This window comes from Camelus bactrianus, chromosome 15 (genome assembly GCF_048773025.1).
Source record: "Camelus bactrianus isolate YW-2024 breed Bactrian camel chromosome 15, ASM4877302v1, whole genome shotgun sequence".
Lineage (NCBI taxonomy): Eukaryota > Metazoa > Chordata > Mammalia > Artiodactyla > Camelidae > Camelus > Camelus bactrianus.
Genome location: NC_133553.1, coordinates 34801489 through 34814539, shown reverse-complemented (window position 1 = coordinate 34814539; position 13051 = coordinate 34801489). Strand labels below are relative to the sequence as shown.

Here is a 13051-nt window from a genome sequence, read left to right as displayed (position 1 = left end):
AAGGTGCAGGCATAGAGGTGGTAGTGGGGAGGGTGTTAAAATTCTTGGCCAGAAAATAAAAGCTTAGCCAACTTCCTTCCCTTTGAGCTGCATCTGAAGGAGGAATGTAAGGGCCTAGGAAACAGTGCTGGAATAGGATGAGGAGGGTGAGTCATTCACCTCAGAAACAAAATTTAAGGGGGTGCCGAGAATTCAATGATCACGATAAATCACGTTTTAATACAAGATTATTTTTAAAAAATCAAAGCTAATTCAAAAATTTACAATGAAGCAAAGTGCAAAACTCGAAGTAAAGATAGTATCAAGAGGATGGTTCAGATAGTGGAGTTGCCCCAACCTAGATAGGAAATGTTGAGGTTGTTCCCAGGGAATGTCTCTCTTTCTGCACCATAAAATCCAATTGAGTTCCCTCCTCCTGCTTGAAAACCTCCCCTGTTCCTCAAAGCAGCAAGACAACTCTTTATAATGTAGGTACAGCCTCTCCCACTGCCCAGCCCACTCTAGCCACAGCAACCTCCTTCTGTTCCCAAGATACATGATCTCTTTCCTACCCCAGGACCTTTGCACTTGCTGATTCCTCCATTGTTCCTTCCGCCAGCTCTTCTTGTAAGAGACTTAGGGTCATTCTTCAAGTCTCAGCTCAAATGCCCCCTTCTAGAATACTCCCCTCACCACTGGATTTAAAATAGGGCTCCCCAACATACGATGATCACACCACCCTCTTCTCCTCTTCCATAGCATGTTTCACAAGCTATAATCATCTCATTTACCTCTTCATTGTCTCCGCAACTAGAATGTAAACTCCATGAAGGCAGGAACCTTGAATGTCATCCCTGTGGTACTGCAGACCCTAACACAATGCCTGACACACAGTAGGGACTCCCTAAATATTTGTGACCCAAATGGTTGAATGCAGCTTCTGTTCAGGTGTTGCCTCCTCTGTTAAGTCTCCCAGGATACATGTCCTCGCCATCACCACCACAGAAGTCACTGCTTCAATCTCTGGGTCCTCAGAGCACTTTGTGTATATTTGTATTACTGCATCCCACCTAGCTGTGCACATAGCCAGCTCCTCATTAAACACTGATCTCCTGGAAGTCAGGGACTGAGTCTTACTCAACCTTGATATCTTTGAGCCAAGCACAGTGCCCAGCACAGTGCCTGACAATAAATGCTCAAGTAAATGTGAGCAAATGAAATCTACTCAAACCAAGGTAGCCAGGTGCACAGTAAATGTATTCTGGAAAAGTTCAGTCTAATTACAATGTTGTAAATCAAATAATATTTTAATGGCAGTAGAGGAGCTCACTGCTTAAAGGAACTCTCTGGGGAATCCTACTGTAGAGAGAGAATCACCCCCTTACTTGTCCTTTAGTTTTTAGTTTTAGAGTTTCATAGGTTAGATCAGGTTTATCCTAAGCCTTTGCACATTCTTTGGAGCTCTCAGATGTAAGGTGTCCTCAGTCCTGCACAGGTTATTGTTAGACCCTGAGAAATTTAGTCATTGTATATTTCTTGTATTATTTCTGGGGATCCTCAAGGTGATCTCCAGCTTCCTTTATGTTTTTTTTTTTTTTTTTGCCTGAGAAAACATGGGCTTATGGGCTCCCTGGTCCAGGGAGAGTCTTTATTTGATCTCCACTCCCAACAGGGAGAGCTGGCATCTTGGAAAAACCAAATACCTATGGTGTCTGAATTGACTGGCCCAGTGCCAGGATACTATGTGACACATATAGTCAAAAAATGTAGGGGAGGGAGTACTAAACAGAACCACTATTGCAAAATCTTTCCATTTAATGTGAAATGGTATAATATTTACTCTAATTTCTGTGAGAAGTTAAAGATTCCATTGTAATCCCTAGAAAATGAATGCAAAAAAGGCGCAAGTGAAAAATCAGTAGAGAAATTGAAATATTCAATTAACTCAGAAGTAGCTGAGAAAGAAGAAACAGAAAAACAAAAACTGAATCAACAGAAAATAAATATCAAAATGATAGACTATATTCAACAATATCAATTTTTATGTTAAAATTATATGGTTTAACATAAAAGGAAGAGATCATAAGAATGGATAAAAATCAACATCCATTTATATGCTGTCCACCAAGGGACACATTTAAAATATAATGAGATAGGTTGAAAGTAAAAGTCCAGAAAAAGGTATTACGGGCAAGTTTGAATCAAAGAACATTGAAGTGGTTGTATTAATATTATACAAAGTGAGTTCAGGATAAAACAATATTATATTTCATAATGATAAAAGGATTGATTATTGATTCATCAAGAAGACATAACAACAATAAATTTGTATGCACCAATACTGACCTTTTTATAATTACAGACCTTCTAAGTATATGGAACAAAATATAACATATCTAAATTAAACGGAGAACTAAACAAATTCAGTATTATCTTCTCAATAATCGATAAAAACAGAGACAAAAATCAGCAAGGACACAGATCTAAACACTATAAGCCATTTAGATCGAATTGACATTTATAGGTTACTACACTCACAAATGTACACATTCTTTTCAAATGCACACAGAACAGTTACCAAGATAAAACATATCCTGAGATACAAAATAAATCTCAATACATTTCAAAAGATTGAGCTCTTTCAGAGTATGTTCTCTAATGACAACAGAATTAAATTAGAAATTGAATATAAGATAGTATAAAAGCCTTAAATATTTAGAAATTAAACAGTGCATTTCCAAATAAGTCATGAGTCAATGAAAAAATTCCAAGGAAAATTAGAAAATATTTCATCCTAAATAGTAATAAGAATATAATATAATAAAACTGTGATGCAGCGAAAGCAGCACTTAGAGGGAAATTCATTGCTATAAAGTCTGTATTTAAAAAGAAGGAAGGTTTAAAATTCATTACCTACATTTCTACCATAAGAAAAATGAGCAAATTAAACCCTAAGTAAATAGAAGGAAGGAAATCATAAAGATTTGAGCAGAATTTAATGAAATATAAAACAAACAATAAAGAAAACTAACAAGAGCCAACAGTTGGTCCTTGGAAAAGATTAATATAATCAATAAAACCTCTACGAGTACTGATCAGGGAAAAAAGAGATAACACAAGTTACTGTATCAGGAAAACACAAGCTATGTTAGGATCTGTTATCACTACAGATCCCACAAACATTAAAATGGTAATAAGGATATGTTATAAACAAGTTTATGCCAATAAATTTGATAACTTAGAGGAAATGGACAAAATCCTTGAAAGACAAAATGCCAAAATTGACACAAGTTGGAAAATTTGAATAGCCCTATGTTAAAGACATTAGATTTATCTAAAACTTTTCCAGCAACAAACTCTAAATCCAGATGGTTTCATTGTTGAATTTTATCACCAGTCTTGTGTAAACATTCTCAGAAAATAGAGGAGGAAGAAACATGCCCTACTGTATTTTACAAGGTCACCGTAAGTCTCAGAAAAATCTGGCAAAGTCTTTACAGAAAAGAAAATTCCAGATGATAGCCCTCAGGAACCAAAATCATAAACAAAATATAGCAAGTCACATCCAGCAAGAAAGATAATTCATCTTGACTAAGCAGAGTTTGTCCCAGGAATGCAAGGTTGTTTCAACATTTGGAAATCAATGTATTTCATCACATTAACAGAATAGAGGAGAAAAATAATATGATCATCTCAACAGATGTAGAAAAAGAATTTGAGAAAATTCAACAATACTCAGAAATACTAAGTAAATTAGGGAAAGTTAGCTTTCCCTATTAGGGAAACACTTAAAACAGCCTGAGGTGGCCAGTGACAACCATGATAGTACAGATGGGGAAAACTGAGGCCTTCTTTAACTGGACAAAAAACACAGGTAAAAATGTCATGGTTTGCATTACACTTAATGGTGAACATTGGATGCTTATTAAGCAACAGAGTCTGCTGTTCATGGAGGGAGCTTTTCTAGTAGAAGCCTGATGGGCCTTGGGGGCAGTTATTGGTTAATTATTTGAGACTGTGGGGAAAATGTTCTAGACACGTGTTCTCAGACTGCAATGTTTACCTCTTCTTCAAACTGAAGAGAGAAATATGGTATGGAAACATCTCTCATGAGTAATGAGTTTGGACAGAAACTTTGTTCACTGGTCCAGATACTTTCTGGGAACCACTATAGACAATGAGACCCTTAACCAAAATGTAAAATATGTGTATCCTTCAATCCAGAACATCCACTTCTAGGTTTCTAGCCCACAGAAACAGCAATATGTACGAGGATGATCACTGCAGCATTATCTGTAATGGGGAAAACCTGGAGACAAACTAAAATTCTATCAATAGAAGACGGGTTAAGATTATGGAATACTACATAGCCAGTAAAAAGAATGAAGTTGATCTCAATGCAAAGACATGAAAAAATATCCATAATATAGTTCTTTTAAAAAAGAGTAACTTGATATATAACATTTATAGTACATACTTTTATTAAATAAAGCTGTTCATTTATAATTTATATCTAAAACAAATGCTCAAAAGGATGTACTCTAAAATGCTGACATACCTAGCTTTGGATGGTGGTACTTGGGTGATTTTAATTTTCTTTCCACTCTTATTTTCAAATGTTTCTGTAAGAAGCATTTTTTGAAGTGTGAGCCAGCATTTGTGCAAAATGGGTGACATTATTTCCCTCCCAAGGAGGTGGGGGGAGTGGTTCCATTGGAAGCCCTGCTGTGTGCCTTTGACAGGATGAGGCTTTTACCTCTTCTCCAATGAGAATTATGATAATAATGCATTCCACAAAGAGTAATTGTGAGCATTTGTAAGTCCCTCTGTGTTGATACACACATTCCCATACAGTTCCCAGGAAGTCTTGTGTGTTGATCAGGGGAGCAGGCAGAGTGTGAAGCGTCACACCCACTACACATCACAGCACATCACATCCCCACCACCACACCCCTTGCATGCATGTCTAGTACTAATGATGACTGAGCACCTCCTGGAGACTGAGTCCTGTGCTGGGTGCTTTATATGTGTTATTTCTAATCCTCCACAAAGCCCTGAAAAGCATGCATAATTCAACACTCATTGTATTTAATACATATTTACTGATCATCTACATTCAGTGTTGGGGATACAGCACTGAATAAAAATGACAAAAATTCCTGCTCCTTCTGTAGTCAGTCTTGTGGGAAGAGACAGGCAATGAACATAATGAATATGTATAATAGAAAGAGTGAACAGTGGTTATCTAGCATGGTTGGAGGTGATATGTGCTAAGAAGAATATAGTGAGATAAGGTGAATTGGGAAAGTCAGAGGAGGTTGAGCTTGCAGTTTTCAAAAGGATGATTAGGGTAGGTTCCCTTAAGAAGCAAACTTTTGAGCAGACACTTGAAGAGGGTGAGGGAGTGAGACAGACAAATACCTGGGCAGAGAGTTTTCCAGGTAGAGGGAACAGCCTGTGCAAAGGTGCTGAGTTGCAGGGAGGGGGCAAGGGGGCTGCATGGAATGAGTAGAGTAGGAGGAGGTGGGGTTGGGGAGGGAACAGGGGACCTGTCCTGGGGGGCCTTTTAGGTCATTGTAAAGACAGTTTTGCCCTCTACAAAGCAGAAGCCATAACCACAGGGGGAGTGAATTACAGGAATGTCATGATCTGACCTGTGTTTTAAAAGACTCAACTGGGGGTGGCAGAGTGCATGCTTAGCATGCACCAGGTCCTGGGTTCAATCCCCAGTACCTCCATTAAAAAAAACAACAACAAAAGACTCCCTCTGAAGAAAGGTACAAGAGAAAGCAGGAGGCCAGTTAGGAGGCTATTGCAATAATTGGGCTTGGGTAGAGTCATTTTCCCACTTTAAAATCAGGAAATGGTAACCCAACACGACCATCTGGCTCACAATCACACGGCTGATGGGTGGCTGAGCTGGGATTCGAATCTAGAACCATCTGACTCCAAATTCAGTGTTCTTTTGCCCAGAAAGGAAAACTAGGCTTTGCATTGTAGTAAGAGTCACTTTATTGCCAGTGTCCTCACACTTGCAGGGATGGGGGGTATCACCTCTTGGCTGGGTTCATGCCTCCCTCTTACTCCATACTGTCTCCTTCCAACCCTCCTATCCCTACTGCCAGCCTAGCCATGAAAACATAACTGATGTAGGTACTTCCCAGTGCTGGAACTGCCACGTGACATCCTAATGCTGGTTTCAAGTGTTTCCCGAACACTTAAAACAGCCTGGGGTGGCCAGTGACAACCATGATAGTACAGGTGGGAAAAACTGAGGGATTGTCAGATCAAGAAAGCACCCCAGAGTCACAGCAGTTTGGGTATGGAGCCTCCTCCTTCCCTCCCTGTTGCTGATTTAGGATCTCCTGCCTCCTGGTCTGGGCACTGGGTATGAAGCTGAGGCTGCTCTTGGTCCCCTGTGGCTCAGTCCCAGTAGGGTGCCTGTGCCCCTTGGCAAGGGTGAGAGCCACAGCCATCCAACAAAGCTAGGATGAGTAATTGTTACTTTCTCACACAGCATCCATCAGGAGACAAGCCCTGGCATTTATCTAGTAGCAAGTGATCGTTATCTGGTGGTGATGTTCTTCCCACTGGCAGTATCTTCTAAATAAGGGTCAGCCGTCCCAGGCTCTGTCTGCTGCTGATTTCTTCCTGGGGGATGAACCACACTCAAACCCAGGCAGGCAGGCCACCAGGGTAGGGGCAGGGAGAGAGGAGGTGATGAAGGGACGGGGTTGTTCCACAGTTGAGCCAGATAAACTGGCCTGAGTTTTGATTCTGTCAAATGTTTGGGAGAAGATGGAAGACAGTACCAGGGAGAACCCTCATTTCCACCTCAGCAAGCCTTCATCCATAAATGTAACAGACCATCCAGTAAATTCCCTGGATGCTGACGTTCTGGGTGTGACGAAGGTAAAAGAAAAGCCTCTTAGAGCTCTTGTTCTCTCTTGCTTGTCTTCCTGTCATCAGACCAGAGTCTGGAATGGGCTTGGATTGAAGAGCTCAGAATGAACTGTCATCAGCTAGTCCTGGCCCTGGCATCAAAGGACCTAGGTTCAGGTCCAGACCCCACTGATCCCAGAATCCTGGACCTCAGGTAAGTCCCTAAACTTCTAGGAGCCTTGATTTGCTCATATGCTTAATGAGAATGGGAATGACCCCCTTCTCAGGGGCCACTGTGAGGATTCGAGGAGATAATCATATTGTCTCTAAGAAATGCTGTGTTGGCCGTAGGGTGCTCTGCATGTGGAAGGAACCATTGTTCTGGTTCAGGTCGAGGGTTTTGTTGATGTTCTCGAGGTGGTTTGCCCTGCGTTGTACCCCGCGCCCATCTTGACTTAGAAGCCAGCCTTCTCTCTATGACTTTACCTCTTCTGGTCTTCAGTAGAAATGTATAGTCCAAGTAATGAGTCTTGTCAACCAACAGAGTCCCTTGTGGCCAAGGCTGTACTAGCCAATGGCAATTTGGGAGGAATACATGATTTAGTCTGCGTGCCCCCATGGGACTTATTAAGGTTCACTTTTGGACAAAATGAGCCCCGTAGAAGCCAAGGCACAATCATGGACGAGTCTGTAGTTGGATCCTATTTACTGAGGGCCTGACATGTGCTTAACTGTGCCAGTTGCTTCCACGCTGTTGTCATGTTTAACACTCTGTGACCATTCTGTGAGGAAGGTGTCTTCATTTTCCAGATGAAAAACTGATATTTAGAGGCACTGAATGACCAGCCCAAGACCAACCTAATGACAAGATAGTGAGGGGGGCTGTATCTGTTTATTCTCAAGTTCAAGGTTCTGTCCCCTCTTCCAACTAGAGTATAATCTGGTGCTTTATCCTGTCTCTTACAAACAAGTGGAAATCCCAGGCAGCTGAGGCTCTGGGAGGCATCAATTCTGAGGCCTTGCTACCATTGGGTACTAAGACAGGAAATTGCCTCTTGTGGGATTTGGATATTTAAAACTCCAAGGAGATATGCAAATCAAAACCACATGAGATGCCATTTCATACCTGTTAGGAAAGTTATTATTTTTAAAACTGGAAAATAAAAAGTGTAGATGAGAATGTGGACAAATTAGAACTTTTGGGCATTGTTGATGAGAATGTAAGATGGCATAGCCACTGTGGAAAACACTGGAAGTTTCTTAGAAAGTGAAACAGAATCACCATGCGATCCAGCAATCCCACTTCGGGGTATATACCCAAAAGAATTAAAAGCAGGGACTGAAACAGATATTTGCATACCATGTTCATGTAGTATTATTCACAATAGCCAAAATGTGGAAGCAACCCAAGTGTCCACTGATGGATGAATGGGTAAACAAAAGCTGTTATATACCTACCATGGACTATTATGTAGCCTTGAAAAGGAAGGAAATTTGAACACATGCTACAATATGGATGAACTTCATGGACATTATGCTCAGTGAAACAAGTGAAACACAAAAGGGCAAGTACTGTATGATTCCACTTATATGAAGTACCTAGAGCAGCCAAATTCATAAAGACAGAAAGTGGAATGCAGGTTACCAGGAACTGAGGGGAGTTTGGGAAAAGGGAGTTATTGTTTCATTTTGGGATGGGTTTCTGTTTGGGATGATAAAAAATTTCTGGAATTGATCATGGTCTTAGTTGCACAACATTGTGAATATACTTACTGCCATTGAATTGTACACTTAGAATGTTTACAATGGTAAATTCGATGTTATGTATATTTTACCACAATAAAAAAAAGCCCTCAGGGAGAAATTCTTCACTTGAAGAAAAGGAATGGTATGCTACCAGAGTTCCTTTCAGTAGTGAGTCCAGGGCAATTATAATATTTGTTTAGAAATCATTAACTGCTCATCAAGGAAGGGGCAACCAAAGACACTCAAGAGATGACAGAAGAGAAACAGCTTTACAGTGTTAATGTAACTCAATAGGAAATGAGGATTTGATTTACTAAACCTCAGTTTTTTATGCAGCTTTCTTCAGAGCCCACCTATCTAACCTGAATCCATATTCAAAGGAGCGACAAGAAAACCCGGTGGAATTTGACCACAGGTCCCTTTAAGTCATTCGGCTATGAACATTTATGCCACATGTTTCTTGGGCTTTTAAAAGGCAATGTTCTGTGCCAATGGTCCCCCCGGCTGTATAGATAATTGTAAAACAAACTCCATATTCCACTGACACCCTTTCTAATTACATCTCACCTTCATTAGGCTATTAAAGTGATAGATGGTAGCAATTACATTGAACCCCACTGAAAACTCTCTATCTGTGACGCGCAGTGACGAGAACATGAGTTATTTACCCAGAAGCCTGGAAGAACTTGGCTGCCTCAGCCAAGCTGAGAAAAGAAAAACCCCGTGCGACGACTAGCAGCACGTGGATTCCTGGGGCAAGGTCAGGAGGCAGAGTGTACAGCTGGTGCTCACTTTTCTACTGGCCTCACAGATGCCTCAATGTGGAAAACAGAAACTATTATCAGGCGTTGCAGAGTTACTTAAAAATAAGAGAGTACTCAGGAGAGAGCCTCCCAAATGCTGAATTACTCCCAGCCATTCTACACGAGGAATGTTTGAAGGAACCAAAGAAGTTGAACCTGGGAGAAAAGAAGATAAGGGAGCAGAGCGGGGACCATCTCCCGACATTCATTCCAGGGTGAATTTGACGTGTTCCATCTACGTGGCCCAAGGGGGAGGAATTCGATGAAGACATCAGGACACCCTACTCTCACAGATCTCAATACCTAGGGCATTTGCTAGTTTGTGTAACTGGAGGTGCAGAGGAAGAGGGGCTTCAGGGCTGGTGGATTTTCAGATTCAGGGGCTGAATGATCTCATCCAGGTCCCAGGTTCTTTCCATTCCTCCACTCTGCTCTCCACTTTGTCAGCCTTACCCTAACTTGGTGACTCCAGTGTGCTTAGGACAGGCCATGTGCTCGCTTGTTCTCTTCCAGTAGGAAAGCAAGAGCTAACTTAGAGGAAAGCTCTTAGAAGCCTTCAGCACACATCTCAGAGCTCACTGGCTAGAACTGTATCACATGCTCATTTCTAAATTAATCATCGTGGGATGATTAATTTTGCGGGAAGATGGGTGTATCCTAGTTGGTTAAGACAGATCATGTCCCACCCAGAGCTGCTGCAGATCAGCTACCCCTGAGATTGCATGGGAGAAATCATGGCTGATTTCAGGGGCAACCTGAGAGGTACTGGGCTCTGTGGGGAAGGAAGAAAGGGGGATTGATATTTGGCAAGGCCACCAACACTGTTCGCTATAGGGGAAAACAAGGGCACATGGGTAGAAGCAGAGTTGACTCATGAAGAAGAGCTTCCAGCTTTTGATCACAGGAGAAAGTGGGGATCCGATTGTCCCAGTGATTGCATGGTTAGAGAGGGCTTGGGAAGAAAGCTGGGGCACCAGAGCAGGCTTCAGATGAGCAATAGAGGAAGAGCTTGAGAGCCCTGTCCTAGCTCTTTGCTTTATCTCCATTGTCCTGAAGCTTCAGATCCCTTACATGGGATATGACCCCAGGCATTGCCAGTCCTTCTCCAGAGCACATCACAAAATAGCAGCACCTTTGCCTGGGGCTTTAATTTGTGCAGAGTCTTTCCTTTTAGCTTTCAAATTCTGGTTCCCATTAAAGCATAAGGACACACACACAGGAGAGGCATCATGGTCATTTTATTGAAGCACGCACCTGAGAGGTTGGTTGCCTTGCCCAAGATCACACAGATAGGTTAATGGGAGGGCTGAGATGGATCTCCTTGGGTCTCCTCTCCTGTAGCCCAGAACACTCCTCTGGAAGCACAAGGCTGTGGGACAGACACACGATGGAGACAGCATGGATGTGGGCAGGGAGGGCCAGACACCTGGGGTGTGGTCCTCACACTGGGTACCATAGGAGGCCTGAGTAACAGCAATTCTGAGGACTCTGAGTGTAAGTGGATCTTCTCTCCTGTCTGGGCTTCACTTCTTTCATCCACCTCTGCACCTCTGGCCCATAAACGGGAGATGGCTAAGATGGCATCTTAAGGATAGATGCTTTATGGCTAAGATGCTGTTGGGCCAGGATGAAATGTGTAGACAGTTCCTCCAGCTTCTCCCTCTGGAGCAGATACTCCAGGCTCATCTGAGCCAGGTGGGGGCCCACGTGGCTGCTTCTTTCCATTGGTTCCTGAAGCCTGTAAACTCGCTGGGCAGGAATGGGAAGGTAGGGAGATGATCTGAGGTTAAGGCCACATCTTGGCCACATACACAGCTTCTGTATGCCTGCTGTGTGTCTTCCCTAAGCCAATTTCAGCTTGCAAGAATGTGAAAAGACCAGCAAAATGTGAAGGGAGAGCCTGAAAGGAATTCTCTGAAAAGACCACTTTATCTCAGTGGTTTCTAAGAGCACAGTTAGCACACTGTGTCCCTTCTCTGTGCTGGGCCTGGTGGAAGCCACGCAGGGCACTTTATCTGGGTGGTCCTCACCGGCAGGGTTGTGACACATCAGTATGTTTTGATCAGCCCTGGGGGGTGCTGCTAGAAATCCAGTAGAACCTCTCTTTGTGTCACAATCAGTAGCACAGTGCCTAATCTTCGTAGATATTCATAAAGTAAGTAGCCCACAGATTAAATGAGTGATTAACCCCATTTTACAGATGAGTAAATCAAGGCATGTGATCCCTAGTTGATAGATCAAGGTTATATGTGGGTTATGGCAGAGCTGGGGCGGGAACTAGGTCTTCTGCCTCCTAGGCTGGTCTGGGGCAGGACTAGACAATCTCTGCTACCCCCTGTGCTCTTTTATAGCTGGACACTCGGATTCTGGATTAGCAAATTAGTATGTGGGGCAGTGCTATATTCTATAGCTGCATTGTCTTATATAGTAGCCACTAGCCACATGTGGCTGTGGAATATGTGGAATGTGGCTAGGATGACTGAGGAGCTGAGTTTTTCATCCTGGTGGCTAGTGGCCACCATGTTGGATAGCACATCTCTAGCATTTCCCCTTCCCCAAGGCCCAGCACCACAACCATGCCCAATCTTGATGCAGTGGAAGTTTGTGGTTAGTGATGACACTTAGAGAAACTTTCCTAGATCCTTGGCAAAACACCTCAGGTCCCCCAGATACACCAGTTATTCTTTAGTAGCTGGGCTTCTTTCTTCAGAAGGGAGATGAAAACAAAATTGGAAGAGTTGAAGCAGAAAGACTATTGATTTTTAATCCTTCTTTCTCATCCAAGAATTTCAAGGTGTATTCCTCATGTCATTCCATTCCTCTCCTGGGAGCTGGGAGAACTGGCCTGTGAGGCCTGGACAGCAGCAAGTGATGTGAATTAAACACACTTTTAAAAAAAAAAACCTCTCTAGTCAACGTTATTTTTTCTCTGTGAAATGTTAGGATCTTTACTAATAACTATTATTTTCCTTTGGGTTGTTGCCTGGAGAGGATTTTTTTTTAAATAAATTAAACCATGAATCCATTAACCAGTGATTTAATTTCCAAGTCCTTATTCTTCTAAATTATTTTCTCATCATGGAATAAAACCATGGCACATTTGAGCTGGAAAACAGTTTAGGCAGCCTCTAGTCTGTAAAATTGATGGAATGAATCAGTTACTACTTATCCAAGCTTGTGCAACCATTGGACTCTGTTCTCTACACCATAATGGTATAGGATGTGTAAAATTCCCCCCCATTTTGCATTTGGGTAAGTAGCTGTGCTAGCATTTTTATCAAGATATATCTGGCTCTGAGGCTGGGACCCTTCCTATGTACCTTAAGCTTTCTAATCATTTCATGGACAAGGGAATGGAGACCCAGAGAACTATAAGAACTTCAGCAGTCAGGGCCTGACCTCTTGTCTTTATGCTCCATTCAATTCTATTCCTTGACCTCAGATTTATAGTCCCACACGCAGATTGCACATTTCACCCTATTTTCCTCTTTAGCAGTACCCTTTTCCCATTTAAAAAAAGTCAAAATACCTTCATTTGCCATTCAGTCCCCTTCCACAATTTGGTACCAACCTGTGCACCATCACCCCATCCCCACTCAGTCAAGGGAGGTGTCCGAGCAAAGCCCAACGTTTGCATTCCT

General features: G+C 42.2%; 1 protein-coding gene across 2 annotated transcripts in view; it reads left to right on the top strand.

Annotated features, from left to right (window-relative positions):
- The window catches only part of GALNT14 (polypeptide N-acetylgalactosaminyltransferase 14), a 257205-nt gene that overhangs the window by 213644 nt on the left and 30510 nt on the right, over nt 1-13051 (top strand). The window contains exon 15 of one of the 2 annotated variants that reach the window (XR_012511842.1): nt 6949-7075. The gene's annotated coding sequence lies outside the window, so the exon portion shown is untranslated. Of the gene's footprint in view, nt 1-6948; nt 7076-13051 lie in introns of those variants that run through there. The other variant, XR_012511843.1, reaches the window with a different exon arrangement.